This window comes from Borostomias antarcticus, assembly GCF_949987555.1.
Source record: "Borostomias antarcticus genome assembly, chromosome: 18".
Classification (NCBI taxonomy): domain Eukaryota; kingdom Metazoa; phylum Chordata; class Actinopteri; order Stomiiformes; family Stomiidae; genus Borostomias; species Borostomias antarcticus.
Genome location: NC_140251.1, coordinates 23,788,488 through 23,813,973, shown reverse-complemented (window position 1 = coordinate 23,813,973; position 25,486 = coordinate 23,788,488). Strand labels below are relative to the sequence as shown.

Here is a 25,486-nt window from a genome sequence, read left to right as displayed (position 1 = left end):
AAATGATTTTCCATTGGTTTTCATACACCTTCCAGCCACTCATGATCCCATTCAGCCAACAACAATGCAGGGCCTCTGGGACCCCATAGGCCGACTGCCCAGCCAATCCACCAGCTCCTCATTTTATTTAACCTTTCTTTAACCAGAAGTCTGAGACACGCATCTCTTTTCCGAGGGATACCTTGCCATGACAGGCAGCAAACAGCATTTGCACCAAAGAGGTAATAGTCTGCATATGAATGTAAGAAACGGTAAGAAACCAAATCCTTTGTGAGCATCAGAAAAAAAGAAGCTCACTAAAGAAATTTGGGTATAGGCCTATAAAATTATATGCTACATTTTAACATTGGTTAGGCATACGGCATCCAACAAAATGTGTCTCTCAAAGGGTAACTCACATAGCCTAATCATCATGTTTTAATGATACTATCACATATCAAATTAAAATAGGAAACTTGCGTCACATTCAATGATTCAGTCAGATGGAATACTCATGAGACCTTCTCAAATCAGTTATGATACTTCCTCAATATCAATGCATTCCAACTTTCACAGCAGTTAATCTGAAACCTTCCAAACAGCCACTGACTGTTAAGGTGAGCTAAACTCAGATACATTCGAACAAACACTTTCTGGGTAAATACTCTATCTGCACACAGTCTCAGGAAGGCTGGAGGAAAAGAAATGCATCATATCCATTAGAGCCTAAAGAGGCGGTGAAGAATGAAGAGAAAACTAAAATAAAGAAAAAAACATTGCCCCCATGTGGTCATTGTTTACAACTACATCTAAAATATCATGGTTGCGTGAGAGACATACTGTATAGGCTTGCCCATAATGTCACTGGTCAACAAGAAATCCAAAGTCCGGAGTGTAGGTCTTAATGTGGGACATTCGGACAGGAAATGGACTCTAAATCCACATCTACATCACCAAATGATTCCCGAGTGCGGCACCGCTGCTGCTCACCGCTCCCCCAGGGGATGGGTCAAATGCGGAGAACAAATTTCACACACTCAGGTGTGTGACAATCAGTGGAACTTAGTCTTAGTCTTAGTTAAATATTTTGCTAACACAATCCAGTAGCCTCTCTGGTACCCACTACACACTTCATCAAGCTCCCACATCTCTTGAGGATCACACACACACACACACACACATGCATGCACATACAGGTACGTGTGCACACACAAGCGCACACTCACACACGCACAGTGTCCGTCCACATGGGAGAATCTCTGATTGTCTTCAGTTCATCATTGAAGAGCACAGGGGCCTTCAGGAGTTAGAGTCATGGCCACAACAACAGGCCGCAGGGAGAAAAGACTCATTCATCTCACATATGGGCACCCCCAGAGGGAGGGGGGTGGAACAGGAATGCTAGACAGAGTATGAGATAGAGAGATAGCACGAGAGAGAAATTAAAGGATAAAAACCAGAAAGGAATGTAAGAATGAGAGAGAGCAGATCACAAAGACATGGGAATGTAAGAATGTGACAATACAAATCTGCCATATTGAACAAACTATCACCATACTCTGTTCCAAGACTTTTCCCTCCATAAAGACGTCACTTTGTTCATAGAGAAACACTGTGACTTTGTTAAAAGACATGCTGTCTCTTTGTTAGACAGCTGTCAATTTTGTTCAACGACATCTGTCTCTTTGTTAAAGAAATGTCTCTCTGTTGATAAAGACATGCTGTCACTTTGTTAAAGACATGCTGTCTCTGTTGACAGACATGATGTCAAGAGAAAACTAAACCTTGTTAAATACAGTCGCTTTGTTAAAGACATGTCTCTTTGTTCAAAGACATGCTGTCTTTTTGTTGATAAAGGCATGCTGTCTGTTCGTTAAAGACATTCGTCTCTGTCAGTGGTGTATTGTAACAAAGTAATAATACTTCGTTACAGTACTTAAGTAGTTTTGGGGAGTATCTGTACTTTACTTGAGTTGTTTTTTTTCTGGCAACTTTGACTTTTACTCCACTACTTTCTTAAATAAAATGTATACTTTTACTCCGAGCTAACTAGAGATGTGTTTGAAATGGTTCACTCACTCCCTATTAACTATGTAGTGCTCCCCATATAGTGAACTAGATAGGGAACGATTAAGCGTTTTTTGGAGACTACATGGAACATCATTGTGTTGGATATTCATGGACGCAAGCGAGCAGCAAGCAGCTCAGTATCATGCAAACAACCCGAGCACTGATGGCAGCCGGTTGAAATATCAGGTAGTATTCAGTTTCCATGTTCAGTTGAATGTTCAATCCCAAATAAATGGTTGAAATTCTAAAGATGTGCAAGTGTGGTGTAGTATATTTTTATACAGTATTATACTGTATTACATCAATCATACTGTATTACTCTCATGTAGTAATCATTTTATTAAGAATAATGAATAAACTTCACTTTAGGTGGAACTGTGTTAACTTAAGGAGTTTAACAGGTGGGTTACAACAGATGTCTTTTGTCCCGAGTAAACATTCCTTTGTCTCTGAGTCAATAAGATAGTGTCTCTGAAGTCAGTTAGCCTACAGTTGTAACATGATCCTAGGAGGACCCAGGAAGGACACAAATAGCCCCATGTCCGAGGGGGTCAGAACATCAGTTGACCGTTTGTGACCATGTTTGTATTCCTTGTATGCAAATTTGTTTGTCATGTGATTCCTGGCCTGAAGCCAGATATAAGTTCGGCGCCTCGTATGAGAAAGTCAGTATTTGCCGTAGTTCTGGCCCTGTTAGGCATGCTCAATAAATTGATGATTCGACAGAAGATGATGCTTTTGTCAACTTTAGTGCTGTCTGCAAATAGCAAGCTGTGAAGTTGCGCAATAAGACTGTGATAGCCAACTCACGACAGCAGCTTCCCTAATATTAATGGTAGCTATCAGTGACTAAAAAGAGGTTATCTCACATTACAACAATGATTCCTGAAGCTATTTTAATACTGTTGGTTCAACTTCTGTTCCTCGGGCAGGAACGGAGACAAACTCAAATGTGCAACAGCTACAGGAATTATCGTAACGTTAGCTAACTGCTTTAGCCAGTGATAGCTATCGTCTTCTTCACTTCTTCTCCTTTGGTAAATCATTGCAGCATTGCATTGTGGTATAGTGGAGAAATTGTAGGCTAGACATGCACCGTGCATGAACACCATCCATGTGACACAGGCATCAGATCAGCTAGGGTCAGCTAGCTACAGTAGCTAGCTACTGTACCAGCTAGCTACCAACTGCGTGGACACATGCTGATCTACTGTGCGAAATTAGACCCAGGAAGGGTCTCATATGGAACGAGACATCAGGACGAGTAGGCTAGCACAGTTGTTTCAAGACCAGCAGTAGTGGTTTAATTTCTGTCCTCCTTCGCTTGAGCGAGAGTAATGGCTTAACACTAACAGTAAATATAAAACAAGGCTATTTTTGTCAAGAGTGAACTGACCAGCTGTTTCAGGTTTATATCAGTAATGAAGCAGATGTTTGTAGGCCTACTTGTGAATAAATATTAGGGTGTGTGAATGTTTTTACAAATACGCTGACTTCTGTCCATGTCCCACATGTTGTCACTCCGTAACATCACCTCAAGAGATAAATAGGCCTACTATTTTAAACCTCACCGCAGATATGGGCAAACATGATTTAGGCCTATTATCAGATTTGTATAATCATTAAACAATGAATTGGTTTGTTCAAGTCAATGATAAAAAATTATGATTTTCTTATTCAATTTCCCCTACTTCCTAATCGAAAGAATGTAGGGAATTTGTTTAGAAAGGAGGTGAACTTGTGCTATTCTGGCGAGTAGAGTGGTACTACAGTCGCTTTGGATAAAGCCAGTCCTGCTTGGGAACTTGCTGGCTAGCATAATTTAAGCATAACAAGGGGAATGCGCACCAGCCAAGCCCTAACCCTAACCATATGGACATGTTGGTGTGGTTGGTTACAGTAGGCTACATGGACCGCTGTGCTCATTGGAGAGCGCGCTGCGCTACATGGACCGCTGTGCTCATTGGAGAGCGCGCTGCGCTCAGGACAAAGTTGGATGAATGGATGGACTTAATTTGGAATCCTGGAAAATGTTGATTGCGCTCTAAAAACATAAAAGCATAAAGGTTAAAATGCAGCAACAGGAAGTAGCCTAGGTGAGATGGTGGTTTAAATGAATGACAACACGTAGAGGAAAGTCCTCATGCAAAAGCATGATCAAATAAATTGAGGCTGGTGATAAATGCTGATAATCTACTTGGCTGAGTTAATCGTTACAACCATCATCTCTTACACAGAGGCCTACACAATACTTGCACAATACTTTGGGCATTAAATCCCTCCATCTATCAATCAAACTAGCGAATTCAGCCCAACACCTGCGGCAGACCAGAAACAAATGTAAATGGAACTGAGCTGTGAGCTGAGCTCGCTTCCTTGTCAACACAATAATTCCCCAAATGACCAGAAAAAGTAGCTAGATTTGTCGCTAGTCGCTTTTCATGAAATAAGTCGCAGGGGGGTCTGGAAAGTCACTAAATCTAGCGACAAAGTCGCTAAGTTGGCATCACTGGTCACCACCACCAAGCAGATCACAACCTTCCCTAATCAGAAGCTATGGATGGACGGCCAGAAGGCACGCGACATTGCCTTCAGGTCAGGGGACCCACAAGCCTACAGTCTAGCCCCGGCTGATCTGAAAAGGGGCATCAAACAGGCCAAGCATGACCACAAGGCTAAGGTTGAGGAGCACTTCAATGACTCTGACCCTCTGTGCATGTGGCAAGGCTTGCAGGCCATTACAAACTACAAACTTAACCACGCCTCCCCCACGACCACCGACCCCTCCCTCCCAGACAAACTAAACAACTTCTACACTGGCTTTGACAGGAACAACCATGAGAAGGCGGTATAGCTCAAGAGGTAGAGCGGTCGTTCAGTGATCATAGGGTCGGTGGTTTGAATCCCGGCATCTTGCAGGTAAGTGCTTCGAGAGATGAGCCAGGACTAGCCAGGACTAGCCTCTCGACTAGCCAGGACTAGCCTCTCGACTAGCCAGGACTAGCCTCTCGACTAGCCAGGACTAGCCTCTCGACTAGCCAGGACTAGCCTCTCGACTAGCCAGGACTAGCCTCTCGACTAGCCAGGACTAGCCTCTCGACTAGCCAGGACTAGCCAGGACTAGCCTCTCGACTAGCCAGGACTAGCCTCTCGACTAGCCAGGACTAGCCTCTCGTCGACTAGCCAGGACTAGCCTCTCGACTAGCCAGGACTAGCCTCTCGACTAGCCAGGACTAGCCTCTCGACTAGCCAGGACTAGCCTCTCGACTAGCCAGGACTAGCCTCTCTCATCTCAAATCCTGCCTCCCACCCGCACTTGGCCCCTACCAGTTTGCCTACCGTCAGAACAGGAGGCCGGACGATGCCATCTCCGCCGCACTACACCCTACCCTCTTCCATAGAGCAATACGTACGTACGACTCCTGTTCGTTGACTTCAGCTCGGCATTCAATAGCTTAGTGCATCACCAAGACCCCACTACCTTCCGTATCAGTCTACGAGAAGCGGTGCTTACGGAGAGCACGGAACATCATCAGAGACGCTTCTCACCCCAACCATGGACTGTTCACCCTCCAACGTGATACTCGCTCTGGGGCTCGATACCGCAGCCTCCCGGGCAGAACCAACAGGACTACTAACAGCTTCTTCCCCTCAGCTGTCTTACTACTGACTCAAAACTCTACTCTGTCTCACTCTGCCTGACCCACACAGCTGCAGTTGTGCTTGTGTGAAGATCATGCTGTTCTACTGTAACCTACTGTACATATGATCATAGTGTACATGTGCATACAGTAGCCCATCCCTGTGTATCATAGCCGATAGATAGTAGCCCAGATAGTTAGGAAAATTTAAATAATGTATATCATCTCACTATATATAACCATTGCACATACAGTATACAGTATAACCAGTTATATAACCATTGCACATTGCGCTACCATTGCACTTTACTGTATAGATTGTTGTGAATAATGCTTCCTTATCATTGCAATATAATTGCTGTTGTTGCACTTCTGGTTAGACGCACATAATTTTGTTGCACTGTCTTGTGCTGTGTAATGACAATAAAGTTAATCTAATCTAATCAGGGCCCGTTTTGATCATTGCGTGTTAGGCTATTTCAGTAGGCCTACTTCTTGTCAGATGGCACATGCATGTGTGGACACTGTATTATGTAAAACTTAAAGAATAAAAGCACATTCAATATTCATTCAAGCGGTCCAGTTGTATGGTTGGATAGGCTAGCCTAATATAAATAAATTGAGGACATGTATTTTTAGTGTTTTGCTGGTAGCGAATGTCACAGAAAGACAAATCTATTCAAATGTTTGTGATGATTACGCTATTGACAACATAGCCTATTCACACGCATTCACCATTAGGCCTACAGACCAATAGGCCCTATTCATGAATGGATATTATAGTCCATTCATTGCAGAAGTGTTTGAATGACAAACGTTAGCGAGTGGGCGTTGTAGTGGTGTAGGACATGACACAGCCTACTGACCGTTCTACTGACCACAAAACAGGTCTGTGATATTGTGGGACACTCTGCTTCAGGTTGGAATGTGGGATCTTGATAAAGAGACCCTCTCACACCCTGTTGCTCCCCCATCCCCCGCGACAGGCCAGAACAACAATACACATCCACAGACACTCACAGTGGAACAAAGGAAACCTCCATTCTTGCTTTATTTCTTTAATAAATATGAAACTGCTCCATTCTCCCCCACGTGATGCAAACACCACGTGAATAAGGCAGGTGAACAAAGTTATTGTGTGATACACTGTATTGGTAATCCAACTGTACTGTATGTTATAAATAACGGATTCTGTGCTGCTTAATCTGTATAGCCGTGTTTGGTATTAGTCTGAAGCTAAAATCATGACTCAGGTGATTAGGCATGTTGTGGAATTGTCATAATCATGTTGAAACCATAACCGGGATATTTGATGATTCCAGAGTGAGTACAGAATGTGAGCTCTGTTTTGCGACGCTAACAGGGGCCACTGGTTTATTGACCCAAGTGACCAATCGTGTGCCTGTCGACACCCAGGTCACGCCTCATCTCTCTGTTCCTTAAAAGCGAGCAGACAGGAATCTCTCTTTCTCTCATGCCCTCTCTCGTGAACTCTCTTGTTCTCTTGTAACCCTCAACTGCCAGGGTCCGTGTCTCTCCAAGTAACACGTGACCCAGGAACTAAGTTTGTGCCTGGTTGATCAAATCAGCCTGTATCTGTGGAATGCTGAACCGTTATCTAAGAACTCTGACTCGACACAGGGCTTAGGAATCTCCACCATCTCTTCGAAGATCCACCTCTGGCGAGAGCAGAGGTTTTGAATGACTGGTGAACTCTGAAACTGAACTTTTAAACTCCGCGAACATCAACTTCGCACAGCAACGCTACTATCACTGTTTCAACGGGAGCACAGGCGCACTGCCCCTTTCATCAAACCGAGCGACCTTCAGTCACAGGCCTCCTCCATGCTTCGAGCCAGACAACACCGCCCGGACAACGCGCTGACACACCGCTACTAAGGTTGTATCCAACAGTCGCCTATGATTGTGGTGTGAGATGCCAAAGTGTTGTTTAAGCTTAGAAGATTTAGGATAGGCTGTGATAATCTCTGAAATCATTCTTTTCATTTCTGCTGTGTTTTCATATTGCCACGTGTTTTTCCATCTGTTATTTGAATTGTGTTATAATATTATTTTGATAACTGATTAGTATAATTTCAATAAACATTATTAACTTTTGACCACGTCCGAGCGCCATCACATTATCTTAAGTCACTTGATTGAGTCAAGGACTCCGCCTACAGAATGAGATTGATGAATAAACTAGACTATTGATAAAGGTTATCTGTTGCTCTGTACATAAGAGTGGTGCCCCATACGAGTTGCTAAAAATCAATTTTCCTTCATATTTGTGATAACCGCGGTATAATCATAATTATGCTGGTCATAGTCCTAGCTCTAACCCTAGAACACGCTACAGCGTTACTTCAGAGCAGTAGGAATACTGCTGGTTAATCAGATAGGATAGCTTTTATTATTCCCCAGGGTGGGAAATTCTGATTTTCATAGCAATAAGGTACGAGATGTCACAGTATACTGAAATACTAGGCATACTGCAAGTTGCAGCACCCTTGAAAGTAATGCAAATACGCAACATAGCCTAAACAAGGCATCATAATGTTTTAAGATAGTACAATACTAATACTAAAATAGGCCTACTAAATACAACACTAACCGTAGAAGTGACAGCAAAAGAAGGAAGTGATTTGCTAACTCTAGATATTGTCGAGGGTCGAAATCTCATGAGAATTTTGCTTATAGACTATGTCAATTTAGGCTACACTATAATACAATACCATGTACAATATATACACAATATAATACAAATAATAAACTAGTTTAAACTATAGGCAGTTATAGTCTAGACTACAGCTATAGCCTAGAGATAGCCTACTGTAGATAGATATGTTCGTAATTATTAAATTACATACAGATGGAGAAAAAAAGATGCGTTAGTTAATGTCTGGATATAATTGGCAATAATGAGTGATTTTTACTCATGATGATTATGTACATTTTGTATGGATCCACGCCTACGATCAAACGTATTTTTTCTTCGTATTGTGAAGAAGCCATACTGCGTTCAAGTAAACTGGCTGGTGTCCCATCTTCAAAGCTACTTCCGGGGTTTACGAATAAGGTCTGATGCTGCGTTCCATTTGTATTAGAGCTCGGGATTTGGTGCCCAGGACGGCGTCACATCCCTAAGGAGGACCAATCCTGTCAAAATTAAAAAATAAATACATAAATAAATGACTCAACAAATGACCAATAAATAAATGAATGAATAAATATGCACACAAATAAATAAATGAATGAATAAATGCATGCAGTAATGTGTAAATAAATACATTAAATTTGATATAAATGTATAAAATTATATATTTATTTATTGTTTGATTCATTATTTCTTGCATTTATTTATGTATTTAGTTCCACATTCTTTTCCACATTTATTTATTCTTTGTTTGCTCGCTCATTATATGCTAATTAGGGGGGCGTGGTTTTCATATCCAGGCATTAGTAGTTAAGCCCAGGCATGGTAGATTAAGTCAGTCCTACCCGACCAGAGTTAAGATCCTTGCCTAACCAGGGCCCTGTACTACGAAACAGGATTACGGGGTTAGCGCGATAACTTCAGGTTCAAGCCTGGTTTATCCGTACTACGAAGGTGGTTCACTTTTCACCGTGTTATATCGCCGTGGTAACTTATGCTGCTGAGTTAACCTGCTCCGGGGTTAAGTTCCAGATTATGGATCAAAACGTATGAAGCACTGCCCGCTGACAGATCAATTCACTTGGAAAAAGGCATATGGACGTTAAGATTCTATATGGAACTTCAGTGTGCGAATTAAACAATAATCTACTGTGCGCGAACAGCAAGAGGTTCTTAAAAAAGACTTTTTACAAACCGACAAAACCCTCTTTGGCTTTCCCCGATATCATGAAAAAGTGCAGAATGACAGCTGCTTGTGCTTGAGCCATATTTTACCTTGTGCATTTACAGTCGTAGACTGTAGGCTATGCACTGGCTTGCGTTTTATTAGTCTACCTGCAGTTTCGTTTAGGCTGTGGGTGATGCGGAGAACCATCTTTTATTCAATTGTCAAGTCTTTAATGTTGATTTATTAGACTAGCCTCCCGTTCCTAGGAACAAAGATAAGTATTATATTATTTTAATTGAATTGTGATAGCACCAATGCCTGACAATCAATGATGGTATACGATATGACAATGAAATAGGCTACTTTTCCCCGTAGGCTTAGAGCCTACTTCTCCATCTCGAGCTTCACTTTTTACATTTTAATAGGCTGTTTATCTCTAGTTTCTCTTGTATAGAGACTTCCCATTGTCTACTCCAACTTGAAACCATTAAAAACCATAGCCTACATTTGCTTTATTTAAGCGTCCCCTGCCAGTCTAGGGGTTGCAGCTGAAAGAATAAGATATATTGATATAGGCTACAATTGCTTTACATGCCATAATAATAGGCATAGCCCAATGATCTAGCTTACTCGTGTTCATGTGGAGGATAATGATAAAACGTAGGCAGTATTTTTCCAGTTTTCCTTCCTGCCTTTGGCAGTGGCAACTGTGTTGCGCCTATAGTTCATATTTCTATTGTATTGCTCCTCTTGTGTAAAGTACAGTGGACGGAACTTGGTTATGCATATTGTTTGCCTTGTCCATGGCCGTGTCCGAATACCCATACTAAGGTATGCGATTGGACCAGCTGGGTCGACTTAACAAGTTGATAGCCACCGTCGTAGTACCGTTTATCCGTGATTGCAGTTGTCCGGTTTACTCGAGCGAGCTAGCAGAAAGTTATTCTGGATATGTTGAACAAGCTTCGTTCTACCCTGGCCAGGGTAAATTCACAATAACCTGTCTGTGTAAGGTGTATGAGACCAGCAAAGCAGGGAGAGAACTGAATATTAGGCTACTGGATATTAGGCTACTGAATATTAGGCTACTGGATATTAGGCTACTGGATGACCAAAATCTCTGTGACTGTAAAACTTGGTCTCTAAGGAGTCATCTCTCTACATGTCTAACCAATACTGCCTATGTAGCAGACGTTGTTATGAGTTACCGAGCAGCCAAAATATCACCCCCAGATCTTAGGGAATTCTTTTTTGGTCTAGCAGTACATGTTTGGTTACCTTCATGTAGAAGGTTGGTCATGTTTTGGGAACATACCATGAATATCCCCAATATAGCAAAAAGAACAAACGATAGGACAGTGATCAGCAATAAATATGTATTGTTTATTGTCTCATAGTTGCATTAAAACGTGGAGACACTTAGGATAATATTTGTATTACACATTCAAATGGATGCTGAAGGACCTATATTCATGTCAAAAACATCCAATACAAGTACAGCACACATACGGTAAACCTATTACTCTATAACCTGTCACAGCGATATACTGTTACAAGGAGTACAATACGAAGGCATAGCACTCCCTTTTGCAGAACTTGGCCCGGCATATCTGGTGGGTGTCTGTCACACACTTGTAATGGGGATTCTGGAAAGGAAGAGAGTGAGAGAGTCAGGGTACATGTTGGACATCCTCTGTGCATGTGTACTGTCTGTTTATGTGTGATCTAGAGGAGGCAGGAGCCTGTAGACATTTAGTATGTTTATCATCAATGAGACAGCATTCTAAGGAAGAGACTGTCCAGGCTGCAGTACAAGGAGACACCTTAGATTGTACACGTGTGTGCATGTTAATATAAGAGTGTCAGCAGGACTGGGGTTGTTGATGATATGGTTACGAGTTTTACCTCAATACACAAATGTAATTCTTCCACACACACAAACACAGAGGACACTGATGCAATGCGATACAATGGGATCAAATGTATCATGACCGAATGTCTGTAGTTCAGGCTAGCTATTTCGGCCATGCTCATAAACTAGCAAGCTACTGTAGTCTAATATTAACCATTAAAGCCAAAATGACAAGCTAGTTATATAACTTACCTAAAAACGTATCTAGCTAGCTAGCTAATGCTACTAGCTGGCTAGCGTAAGCTAACGTTAACAAACGTAGCTAGGTAGTGCTAGCTAAAACGGCCAGACACCTGTTAAATTGTTTTCTGGTGAAAATGCAGGCTATTTTAAATAATTAATTTTATAGCGTTATAACGTATAACGTTACCTTAACGTTACCATCAGTTCGGAAGATTGGCAAACTCGTCGGCAGCTTCAAGTTGCGTTGTAGTTGCTATGCAACCGATCCACAGCAGGCATACACAGTCGATCTATGCACTCAGATACTGATTAACCAATGGGAGTAAGGGATCACCAAGATTGACATCCCTGGACAGCCCCCTAAATAGCATATAAGGAGCAAGCAAACAAAGAATAAATAAATGTGGAAATAAATGTGGAACAGAATGTGGAAAAGAATGTGGAAATAAATACATAAATAAATAAATGAATAAATAAATGAATATGGAAATAAATCAATAAATAATTAATCAAACAATAAATAAATATATAATTGTATACATTTATATCAAATTTAATGTATTTATTTACTATTTACTGCATGCATTTATTCATTAATTTATTTATTTTTGTGCATATTTATTCATTCATTTATTTATTGGTCATTTGTTGAGTCATTTATTCATGTATTTATTTTTCATTTTGACAGGTTTGGTCCTCCATACATCCCAGTTGAAAGCGTTCCAGAAACAAAACGTAAAGAACTCACTTTCGCCCCATCTTTGTAATTCTAGGCAAGTTAGCTATTGTTAGTCACTGTTAGCAATACCAGTTGATAACAACTAACTATGCTATTTTGCACATACGACTTGGGTCAAGACATCACGTCTTGACCCAACGTCAGTTACTGACATAGATACTGTAGATATTATGTTCATAAATGTACAGTCGGGAGCTTCTAGCACTTATCAATGCTGCGACATTTCACCATCGCTGCATTTCACCGGGAAATCCCGTGGGAAATCTCGTGGAATTTCAGCCGGGCGTTATTTCATTTTAGTGATGCACCACAGATTTAGCAGGCTTGGCTCACAGTGTATTTCTCCTGTAGTCTACGAATGAAGACAAGCCTTTTCATTGCATCATTAAATTTCAAATTCTTTAATTTAAATGCTCTATTGTAAAGCACTTTGATCTGAATGTATCTGTATGAAAGATGACTTAGACATCTTTATTGACAATGTAAAATGTATAATAAATACATAGGCAACACCATTATAAGGATAAAAACACAATAAAGCCATAAGCGTGTTTCCATTGCGGTCCTTAAAGATGTAAACAATGGACTGATGAATGAGTGAATGGGTGCATGTGAAAGATAATGTGCAAGAGAGTGAAGTATGGTACCAGCTGTCCCCGTGTATGCTGACATCTTCAACACCTCACTAGAAACATGCCATGTACCAGCCTGCTTCAAGACCTCCACCATCATCCCCGTCCCCAAGAAAGCAAGGATCTCTGGCCTCAACAACTACAGATCCATCGCCCTGACCTCTGTAGCAATGAAGGTTTTTTAGCGCCTTGTTCTGCAGCATCTCAAATCCATCACAAACCCTCTCCTGGACTCACCTACAGAGCCAACAGGTCAGTGGACGATGCAGTGAACATGGCCCTTCACAACATTCTCCAGCACCTGGAGTCTGCAGCCACCTACGCCAGGATCCTGTTTGTGGACTTCAGCTCTGCTTTCAACACCATCCTGCCACACACTCCCCAGATGCGCGTGCCCGACCCCACCTGCAGGTGAATCCAGACTTCCTGTCTGTCAGAAAGCAGCATGTGAAACTGGGCAAGCACGTCTCTGACTCCAGGACCATCAGCACAGGCTCCCCTCAAGGCTGTGTTCTTTCCCCTCTACTCTTCTCCCTGAACACGAACAGCTGCACCTCCAGCCACCAGTCTGTCAAGCTCCTGAAGTTTGGGGTGACACCACCCTCATCGGACTCATCTCCAAGGGTGACGAGTCCGCCTACAGATGGGAGATTGACTATCAGCTGTCCTGATGCCCCCAAAACAACAAAACGGCCAAGACAGTGGAGATGGTTGTAGACTTTAGAAAGAATCCCCCCCCCACCCCATCACACTGAATGACCCCCCAGTGACCACTGTTGACTCCTTCCACTTCCTGGGCACCACCATCTCCTGGGACCTCAACTGGGAGCTGTACATCAGCTCCCTCACCAAATAAGCACAGCAGAGGATGTACTTCCTGAGGCAGCTGAAGAAATTTAGCATTCCAAAGGCAATGATGGTTCTCTTCTACACCTCCACCATCGAGTCCATCCTCACCTGGTCAAACAGACAAAGACAATGGCCAAACTGCAGTGCATCATCCGCTCCGCTGAAAGGGTGATCGGCCTGAAACCGGCCAGAAAGATTGTGGCCGACCCCTCCCCTCCTGGTCACGGTCTTTTTGACCCACTCCCCTCTGGCAGGAGACTGCGGGCCACAAAAACCTGATCTTGAATCTTCTTGAATCTACTGATCTGAGTTGGAGCCGTACACAGGACTGGATGCTGAGTGTTCCCTTTACCACCGAAGACTAAACCCAGATGTTAGTGGGTATTAGTGGATTTTTTGCCCAGTGGGAAAGGGATATAAGCCACATCAGTTCACATGTGGCAGGACACACCCTGACGAAGACTGCTTGCTGTCAAACTATTTGTCTACTAAATACTGTACATATATAGGCAAGTCCTTTATTTCACCTTTGGATTCTGCCAGCCAGTACATCTGCATCACAGGTGACATGTCCCTCATCCAGCACACAGCAAGGGAGGGGAGAGGTCTGTCATTAGTAAGTTGTAAGTTAGTTAATTGGTTTGTAAGTCATTAGTTAGTTAATTGGTTTATGTGCTCTTTTTTGTTCTGGTCTGTCTCTGTTGTCTGTCTGACTTGTCTCACTGTAAAGCTTGGGTTTTTAGAAAAGCGCTATATACATGTAATTTATAATTATTAATATAATAATGATTTAAACAGGGAGGAATCACACTGCAGAAGTGAAGGGAAGGCAGGGGAGAGGGTGAGACCTGGACAAGAAGTAAAGAGGAAGAGGATACATTTCTAGAAAAAGCCCCCCCCCACACACCTGATACATAACTTGAGTGAGAAAGGTAAAGAGGGGGAAGGAAACCATGTCTACCCCCCCTCTCCTTGACTTCTTCACCTTCCTCCCACTTGGCAGGCCCATCCCCTCCTCCATCCAATCTTCCTCTCTCTCTACAACCCCCTTCAACCCTTCAACAGATGGCTGCTTTTAATGGGGAGCGCTCAACCTGAAAATCTAACCTCCCCAATCTCTCTCCCACTCACCATGCTTCTCCCTCTTCCTACTCCTTGCTTCTGCTCATTCATCACAGAGAGAGCTCAGGTGTGCCTGTGTGTGTGTGTGTGTGTGTGTGTGTGTGTGTGTGTGTGTGTGTGTGTACTGGTGTGGTGTGGGGATTTTGGGTGTTATTAGCTACATGTGTTTAAGACAGTCTATCAGAGAAAGCCTTTCTCTACAGTATGCTTGTGACATGTCGGTGACATGAAAGACATGTCCTGTGTGTGTGTGTGTGTGTGTGTGTGTTTGTGTGTGTGTGTGTGTGTTAAACCAAATCTGGAAACTCCGAAGAGTGTCTCAATATATGTGTTCATTTAAGTGTTTTTTTGGGTGTGTGCCCATGAGAGCTTGTGTGAGTACATGTCTGTGTGTATGCGTTTGTGGGCTTTTGTCTGTGTGTGTGTGCCAGTGTGTGTGTGTGTGTGTGTGTGTGTGTGTGTGTGTGTGTGCATGTGTGTGTATGCCCTGGTCTGCACCTTGGCACTCAAGGGGTCAGTTGAAATGGTAATTACCATCTGAAAAGGCACTAGCCAATTAGGAGGAACCACTTCACACCCAGACCCACACACACACACACACACACGCACACTTTACCCAGGACTCCGGGGCCCTCTTCTCTAATTAGTACAGCCATCGTTAAAGTGTGACCTCACGATCCAGCTCCTTCAGGGGCAGGGTCACTGTAATAGTCCCAGCTGATCCTCCCATGCTGCTCTGCACTGACAACTGGGGCAGTGTTCTAGAATTACATCCATTCTAATACTTTGGGACAGCGTTCTAAAGCCTAGTTCACATACAAGATTTGCAATGAGACTGGTTGCAACTCGCAACCACCTGCAACAGTAACCCAAAACTGTGCTTTGCAACGTTCTAAAACTGAACTATTCACACCAAAGCAACGAGCCGAGACCGTTTACCGTTTCTATAACAACGGCTCGTCACTCCACCTATTTCCTTATCCAGCAACCTATTATTATTATATTTTGTCTGCATTTGTTTAGTCTATTCCGCGATCGTCTGCCTTTTCTGTTCTAAAATCAATGTACAGTAGCCTCTCGTTAACGTGAACTAGCCGTTACTGGTTACTAACTAACCGGTAGCCTACTAGCCCTCGCGTGAACCCAAAGAGCCTGACACACACTCGCGCCAGCACATGGCGCCACTAACTACTTTGTTTACAACAGGTAACGGTGGTCGAGGCTTCACATGCGAGCTGATTTTCAGACAAAATGGATTTATGTAGTAGGCTGAAAAAGTCACTTCTAGTTCTAGGTTGATCGGGGCTGGCGAGTTCGTCACGCGACTAGTGTGGTCTGTGCTCCCCATATATATAGCTCGCGCTGCCTTGGGCTGTCATTAAATGATTCAGTTCCAAGCAGCAGCCCAGCTCTTCAACCCTTTATCATTTATTTCTTCCGCTTTCAGGTGATTTGACACTTATTGTGATGATATTTCGAGAGGTGGATCTGTTTTCCATCGATTTAATATTTATAAAAAATAGTTAAAATTAAGCAAAATAGTACTAGTAACGTAAGGCGAGCGGCTAACTAACGGCACGGAACCTAGCTGAGCCGAGGGGTTAACTAACGATAGTTCGTCGTCGTTGCCATGGCGACGCTCCGCAGTTGCTCTAAAACAGCTGTTATAGTTCGACGGATGCCAATGTATTTTGTTCATAAAATGAATGCTTATAAGACTGATGCCTTTACTGAATTACCAGATTGGTTATAGTTATAGTTTTGTAATGTATAGGAAGCAGTGTAGCTATGTATTAGGAATGGTAAATTGAAATGAAGATGTACAGTGTGTAGTGTATTGTTTGTAATTTGTTTTTTGTCATTAAATGATTCGGTTCCAAGCAGCAGCCCAGCTCTTCAACCCTTTATCATTTATTTCTTCCCCTTTCAGGGGTTTGACATTAACAGGACTTTTTACCTGCACATTGGCTAGGGGCCGGAATGTTGTGCTTTGCGGTAACGCGGAAGAACCGGTAGTAGCTTTGTTTACCTGCCGTCTGATAGGCCAGCGGGGCTATAGGGTTAAAATTATATTATATTGCCGACTACTGGTGTGGAATGCTCAATGGTAGCGTTTATTTTGCGTTATTTGAGAGGTTCTATACTATACTGGTCTGGCTCCCTTGGATGCTGACTCTGGTTGCATTCCCAAATCGGAACATGTCTCCTTTCAGCCCTTTACACCCAGCGAAACTCTAGGAATCTTGCAATCCATAGATCCTAAGTGCTCTACTGGAGGGACAATCTAGACTAGTTTTTTATAAAACTGGCAACCCCAATCATTAGTGAGCTGTTGTCATACATTTTTAATCTCTCCATTGCATCAGGTATAGTTCCTCAGGTTTGGAAATCTGCCCGGGTGGTCCCTTTGCACAAAGGGGGTGACAGGGATAAGATGGACAACTATCATCCTATCTCAAGGTTACCATGCCTAGCCAAAGTTCTGGAGACCTTGGTAAGTAACCAATTAAAATCCTTTCTTTCAAGTCATTCAGTTTTAAGTCCTCACCAATCTGGATTTAGAGCTAATCATAGCACATTTCAGCTGTCACTTTTGTCACTAATGACAATCTCAGCATTAGACAACAGGAAACATTGTGCTGCCCTCTTTGTAGATATCTCAAAAGCATTTGATACAGTCGATCACCAGCTGCTTTTAAACAGACGATCACCAGCTGCTTTTAAACAGACTATCAAGTATTGATTTGGATAGAGATACTTGTGACTGGTTTCAGGATGATCTTTCATCAAGATGTCCGTGTGTGAAATCGGGTAACATTCAATCTTATTTCCTGTCTCTAGCTAAAGGTGTGCCCCAGGGATCGGTGTTGGGTCCTGTCCTTTTCACCATCTATATTAAGGATATTGGACCTCATTCCTGAACGTTTTCTTAACTGTCTTCTTAAATGTCTTCTTAAGAACTTCGTAAGACCAACCCTAAGAAAGAACCCCGCCGGATTCATGAACGTGTGGAAATGTGTTCTTAAACTGCCAAAGTGTTCTCAGCTGTGCTCCCCTTCTTAAGTTGAATGCGCATTCTCGTACACCTGAATTTGCATACATAAACGCCCCGCCAGCTCCTTACTGCAGGGTCGTGTGCACACAGAATCCCCAGACAGCGCGGAAAAAGTTGATTTTTGTTCAAGTTCACATGCAAATTCGACGTTTTATTTGTCACATACAACATACCAGTAAAATGAGCAGTGAGATGTTTCTCCGCTGGCTCTTATAACGTGCAATCTAAGCTTAAAGGAGTAGTAAAGGGAAAATGCATGTTTAGCCCTGTTTTAAGGTTACTTACTGTATGATCATAAACAATGGTTCAGATCAAAACGTTGACAAAACTAGCACTTTTGAGAAAGTTGATAATTGCTCTACCACCGTTTAGGTCATACAATGGATGTGGGTGGGCACCTTGAAAAATCATTCAAAAACATGTTAAACTCTTGATTTCAAAGACAAGAAGCTCACCGAGGGGCTAATTGGTGTCCGTTGGTGTTCTGACATCAAATTCGCCACAAAGTATGAATCCTGTAGGGTTTTAATGATCATTTTATGAAATCCATTGACTTGTTTTGAAGCGACCGTTGTAGATGTGTAGATCAATCCGCAGAGGGGATTCAGGAAGCAGAACTACTGATACAAATATTCTCGTATTTATTATTATTCTCATTTCAAGCCTAGGATGTCTGTAGTAGTCTGTATTGATGTAAATAACCCCATGAAAGGTTTATTATTTTTTGATTAATTACCTGCTTCACATTTGTGATATCACTCAGTTTTCATTTTATTTGAAGAATTGACAGAGACGCACTACTGTGTGTATAGGTGACCTTTATTTTGAAGTCCTGCGACGCTAAGATGTTTACATTTCCGCTTTTGACGGTAAAAATGTTCAGTTCAATTTAGCTCTAGAAGGACGCTAAGAAAAGTTTTAATGTTTAATGGACCCGTATGAGGCCATAGCTCTTACGGTGGGACGCTTGTCTACAGAAGGTTTAAGGAATGTAATAACATGCAAACGGAAAATAAAACAGCGATTTAACCAGCAGTAAGTTGCCAGCCACTTTATATACGGGGATCCGTTACAGTAAGAGCTTCACCTCTCCAGCCAACCTGCTCTATCGAAGGTTACAACGAACGAAAAGGACGACTTCCACGGATAAATGGACATTTGTACGGATATAAAGGAACACTTTTATGGATGGACAGGAATACTTTTATGGACGAAGAGGATAAGAGCAGCGTTGAGTTTGAAGACGGCGTGGTAAAAGGAGCAACAAGAACAAAGGCTGACGGAAATGGACGGAACCGATGATACTTTGCGCGGTATGGATAATGAAGAACAGATTGAAGTTCGCCAAAAGGTAAATGCTTGAAATAGAATCAGAACAAGCTGTCAGGCAAGAACTAAAAGAGACTTTGCAAAACAAGCAGAGAAATCTTACCAAACTGTTAAGCTATGAGGAAGATGATAATGCAGATTTAGCCAGGCGGCCAGAAAGAGCGCGAGTCCCCACTGAAAAATGCTAGCTTACCTTGAAGAAAAACAGAGCAAAAGGGAAAAGAGACTTTTTAGCCTTTATGAACAGTGGAAAGCCCAAGCTCGTGAAACACGGCAAAACCTAAAATCTGAGATAACAGATGAAAACCTGGCACACCTTGCGGACAATTTGGAAAAAAGGAAACATGATATCATGGAACTGTATGATGAACTGATAGTGCACGGCACCCCTGACACTGAGCTAAGACGTAAAGTTGATGCTTGTGCAGCAGTAACGAGTGACATTGTCAAAATCCTGAACGAAAGACTGACTGGTGTAAATGGAGAATACGATGCAGAACATGAAGGACAGCGCTTGCGTGAGCTACGTGAGCCTCACTATGCCCGGTCCATTTTTGGCTCCTCTGCTTCAGAACTGGCTGGCAGTCATCATTCCACATACTCAAATGTTGCAGCCAAGCGAGCAGAAGCAGCGGCGGAGTTAGCTGCAAAGGAGGCTGAATATAAGATGCTATTGGAGGAAAAGAGACAAAAGGAAAAAATCTGAGCTTTAGAGGAAGAACACAGGAAGGAATTGAATGAACACAAGGCAGAATGGGAAAGATTACAAGTTGAAAAAGAAGTGACCTCTCAACGAGACAATACGACCAACCTGGCAAAGCATCTTGCAGACAGACATGCCGACTTTTTACAGTACACAAAGAATTCAAAGAGCGACAGGTTAGCGCATGTGATAGAAGATAAGACACACACAGCAGCAACACCAGTACTGTTGAGTACAACTGAATACAACCAAAGGATATTTAGCCTACCTTATGTTTGAATGTATGAATGCACAATACATTTATTGCACCAGATGATAGCTAGAGAAGCTAATTTTCATCCGTAGCATGAGACTTTTAGCTAGCCTAGCTGCAGCCTGGCTGCAAGCCTAGCGCACGTGTGACAAAAAAAAAAATCAATACCTGCTCCGACCTCCTAGAGCGAGAGAACTGTTAACCGTGAGACAATTATCTCTTCTGATAATTTGGAATAGCAAAAATGCTTCATTAGGCCTGGATTAATTAATCATAATAATAATAATAAGCTTTTCAAGTTCTTCTGATTATCTCACAGTTTGCAACAACATAGGCATAATGTATTGATTTCTCCCCACACAGACAATCAGATGCCAGCACAATCCCAAACCACCCAGTCGAGGCAGCCTTCCCTTCCAGCTGTGTTTGAAAGCTACAGGAAATATGATAAAGACTCAAAAGATGCAAAAAGACTGAGCAGAGCACAAAAAAAAGCCAACAATTTAAAGTTCCATGTTCTGTCATCTATTATTCCATTACTTTTCCTTATGTTTTAGATTTTTGCCGTGGTATCGTTATCGAGATATTTTGGGCAAGTATCGTATCGAAGTCATAATTTTGGTATCGTGACAACACTACTCCACCTTTCAACTGCTAATGGCTTTCATATGGAGAGTCACAGAGTACAAATATCTTGGTTTGTGGTTGGATGATAAACTCTCTTTCAAGTTTCATGTAGATAATCTAGCCTCTGAACTGCGACAGAAAATTGACTTCCTGTACAGAAACCGTTCTAGCTTGCTTATGTTCAGTAGGAAAATAATTGTTCAAGCTTTTCTATCAGTATTAGACTATAGTGACACTGTCTGTAGACATGCTTCCGTGACAACCTTGAAACTCTTGGACTGTCAACCACTCTGCCCTAAGATTTATTACGGGTGATAGATATGACACTCACCACTGTGTTCTTTATTATAAGGTGGGCTGGCCATCTCTTTCTCTAAGGCATAACTATCACTGGTATTTGTTTATTTTCAAAGCCATTATTGGTAAACTTCCACCTTAAATCTCATCTCTGTTGGACTGGAGCCTTGGCACCTACCAGACCCGATCTAATGATCGGTTTGTTCTCAGGGTTCCTCGAGTGCATTCTGAACTTGGAAGGGCTGCTTTTTTCCACGATGCTCCTTATACATGGAATACCTTACAACAGACTCTTAAGCTTGAGGTCCTTCCTTCAGACACAGACACACTTTTGCATGACCTGCATGACCACTGTAGCATTTGACCCAAAAACCATAATGCCTGGTCCCTCCTCAGGAATTGCATCGTGGGAACAATCAAGAAACCTGATCATGAACTGCTCAGAGAGTCAGACTCAAACCCTCGGCAGTCTGTAGGAAACATTTTGATGCTGCCCCCTTAGACATTAACTATACAGCATTACACTCGTCCCTAGATAGTGTCACCCACATGCTACAACAGCATGAGAAATTCACTACATCACAGGCCAAATAAAGTGGAGCACCTAGTCGTTCGAAACGGGTTCTAGGACCCACCTTCACCGCTGACTCTGCCTCAGTTCCCTGGGTTAACCTGGGAACCTCTACGGCCAAGGCCATGAGCCTAACCGCCGTAGCTCGAACTGATTATGCTCATGCTCAAACCGTTGCCATGCTAATGACCGAACGAACCAAGGTCCCTCCATCCCACTCACTCATGAATGTGCTGCCTTAGATAACTTCGCCATCACCCTAGTTATCACGAGCTACCTGGTTTCTATGGGCATGGCCTGTGTTCCATAGGAAGACTAAGCAACTTGAATATAGTCTCAAGAAAAGCCTTATCACCTGCCCCATCTTTAAACGTAAGAACAAGGAAAAGACAGGTGTAGTGGAGGAGGAAGTCAAAGACTCAACCAACCACCCCGCACTTTAACCACCCCGCAACCACCCCGTACTTTAACCACCCCGCAACCACCCCGCACTTTATCTCCTGACCCTCACCCCTGATGCCAAGAGCATGATCTAGTTTAGGAGAACCAGTTAAGCCTCATGCTCAACACTATATCTACCTCATGTATCCTTAGCTTAGAGTATAGACTACCTCTTTATTAGTAGATACTATAGATTTGTTTTATTTTGTTGTCTTTCACCTTTTCTGGTGGTACAACCGGAGGTACAACCAGAAACCACTATGGTACATGTAGGAAGAGCATTTGCTTGAGTTAGATGTTTAGTGTTTTAGCTTTTTAGTCTTATTTAGTACTTTACTATGTTATAAGATAGGGAGGCATCCACACCCATCATAGGGAACTGTATGGGTGTGGCCGACCCATGCGTGTGCGTGTGTCACTTCTGTTTTGTCTTGGCCAGAACACTGTAATACTGACAACTGGGTCAGTGTTCTACAATCTTTCCAAATAATGTCCAATCAATTGAATCTACCACAGGTGGACTCCAATCAAGATGATCAGTGGAAACAGCATGCACCTGAGCTGTCATAGCATAGGGAGTGAATACTAAGGGATTATTTATTTATTTTATTTTTAATACAGTTGCAAAATTTTCTAAAACACTTTTCACTTTGTCATTATGGGGTATGTGTGTAGAATTTAGAGAAAAATAAATAATTTTAGCCATTTTAGAATAAGCCGTCTGTGGACGTGGATCCTGGGGGAGGTAATAGTAGTAGTCTGGGCGAAGGTAATGAGTGAGGGTTAGTCCTAGTCCTGAGCTCGGGTGAATCTCATAACAAACCAACAAATGACAAGGGCCAAGTCCTGTACTCGCTTCAGATGCATGCGCCTGGAAACGTACTCTTGGTTGCGCATGGCAGCGCAGATTCCAATAGAACTATAGCTGCTGCGCAGCACTGAGTAGCATTAGCATGTTTATTCTGCATCACCCAGGGCTTGAACTCACAACCAGACACAAAGGGAAGGTCATGTTCGTGTTGAGCCCAGTAAGGAGATGGCAGTTTGGCCTTCACTTGAACTTGTAATAAAACTTCTACCACTGACAGTTGAGGACCTCTGGCATAGGACTGGACCTGTGTGCAAAGTTTGGTGATTTTTCATGCATAGGAAGTCAGACTTCCTAGGAAGAGGAGGAGGAGGAGGAGGAAGAGGAGGAGGAAGAAGTAGTACCTGACGTGTCATGACAAACAGCCTAATGTTTGGACACATACAGTACATGACCTACTGTAACCATACGGTATCACTAGTCTACTCAATCTATCCAACATGATCAAACTACCTAAACAAGAACCATCTAATTTATCCTGTGCAATACAACTATCAATAACGTTACCCACAATGCACCTAACCACTTCACTAACCTATGAGAAGCCTAACATGTAGAACAAGGGCCAAACATTGCAGGAAGCGCCTCAACCTCTGAACTCTGTGGATCTGTAAGTAGAAGGGCCCCTGAGTAGAATAGAGTAGTGTGGCTAGCACTCCTAGTGGTGTGCTCTGGTACATCTCATCGGATGGACAAATGAACGGACAATTGTCATTTTAATCCCCCCCCCCATTGGGTGGGGGACAGCTACAGGCTACCAGGGGCTGCCTGGATATACAATTGAGGCTGTGCTGCCCTCTCCTGGTACAACAATGAAAGCACATTCAGGAATACTTTTTTGTGTGCTGTTCCTAATCAAATTGTGATCAGCAAATTGCACAACTATATGATTTTAAGATTAATTTAATATTGATGTCCATTTATAATTAAAGATACACGTTCCATCCCTCTGCTCTCCTCCTGTTGCTCACACTCGCTGTCATCTCTCTTCAAGCCCACAAGGGGGCGCTGCTCTCCTGCCTATGGCTTCCCTTCAGCATGGCCAGTTGTCTCTACATGGCTATGGGGCTAGCATGGCTATAGGGTGAGCCCAACTCTCATCATCCTTCTCTCATCTCTATGCATGGCTATAGAGTCATCCCAACTCCCGTGGTCATTCCTTCCTTCATATTTTATGCTGCCCTCATTTGCTTCTTTCATCTTATTGATTAACCAAATTTGACAACGCAAAAATACCCATTGGGATGATGAACATATATCCGTCTACCTCTATATATCAACATATATCCCTCTACCTCTATATATCAACATATATCCCTCTACCTCTATATATCAACATATATCCCTCTACCTCTATATATCAACATATATCCGTCTACCTCTATATATCAACATATATCCCTCTACCTCTATATATCAACATATATCCCTCTACCTCTATATATCAACATATATCCCTCTACCTCTATATATCAACATATATCCCTCTGCCTCTATATATCAACATATATCCCTCTACCTCTATATATCAACATATATCCCTCTACCTCTATATATCAACATATATCCCTCTACCTCTATATATCAACATATATCCCTCTACCTCTATATATCAACATATATCCCTCTACCTCTATATATCATCATATATCCCTCTACCTCTATATATCAACATATATCCCTCTACCTCTATATATCAACATATATCCCTCTACCTCTATATATCAACATATATCCCTCTACCTCTATATATCATCATATATCCCTCTACCTCTATGTATCAACATATATCCCTCTACCTCTATATATCAACATATATCCCTCTACCTCTATATATCAACATATATCCCTCTACCTCTATATATCAACATATATCCCTCTGCCTCTATATATCAACATATATCCCTCTGCCTCTATATATCAACATATATCCCTCTACCTCTTTATATCAACATATATCCCTCTACCTCTTTATATCAACATATATCCCTCTACCTCTATATATCAACATATATCCCTCTACCTCTATATATCAACATATATCCCTCTACCTCTATATATCAACATATATCCCTCTACCTCTATATATCAACATATATCCCTCTACCTCTATATATATCAACATATATCCCTCTACCTCTATATATCAACATATATCCCTCTACCTCTATATATCAACATATATCCCTCTACCTCTATATATCAACATATATCCCTCTACCTCTATATATCAACATATATCCCTCTACCTCTATATATCAACATATATCCCTCTACCTCTATATATCAACATGTATCCCTCTACCTCTATATATCAACATATATCCCTCTACCTCTATATATCAACATATATCCCTCTACCTCTATATATCAACATGTATCCCTCTACCT

The 25,486-nt window shown here is 42.2% G+C and overlaps 1 protein-coding gene across 1 annotated transcript in view; it reads right to left on the bottom strand.

Annotated features, from left to right (window-relative positions):
• cadps2 (Ca++-dependent secretion activator 2) overlaps window positions 1-25,486 on the bottom strand; it is a 404,172-nt gene that overhangs the window by 203,990 nt on the left and 174,696 nt on the right. The gene's annotated exons all lie outside the window — the stretch shown is intronic.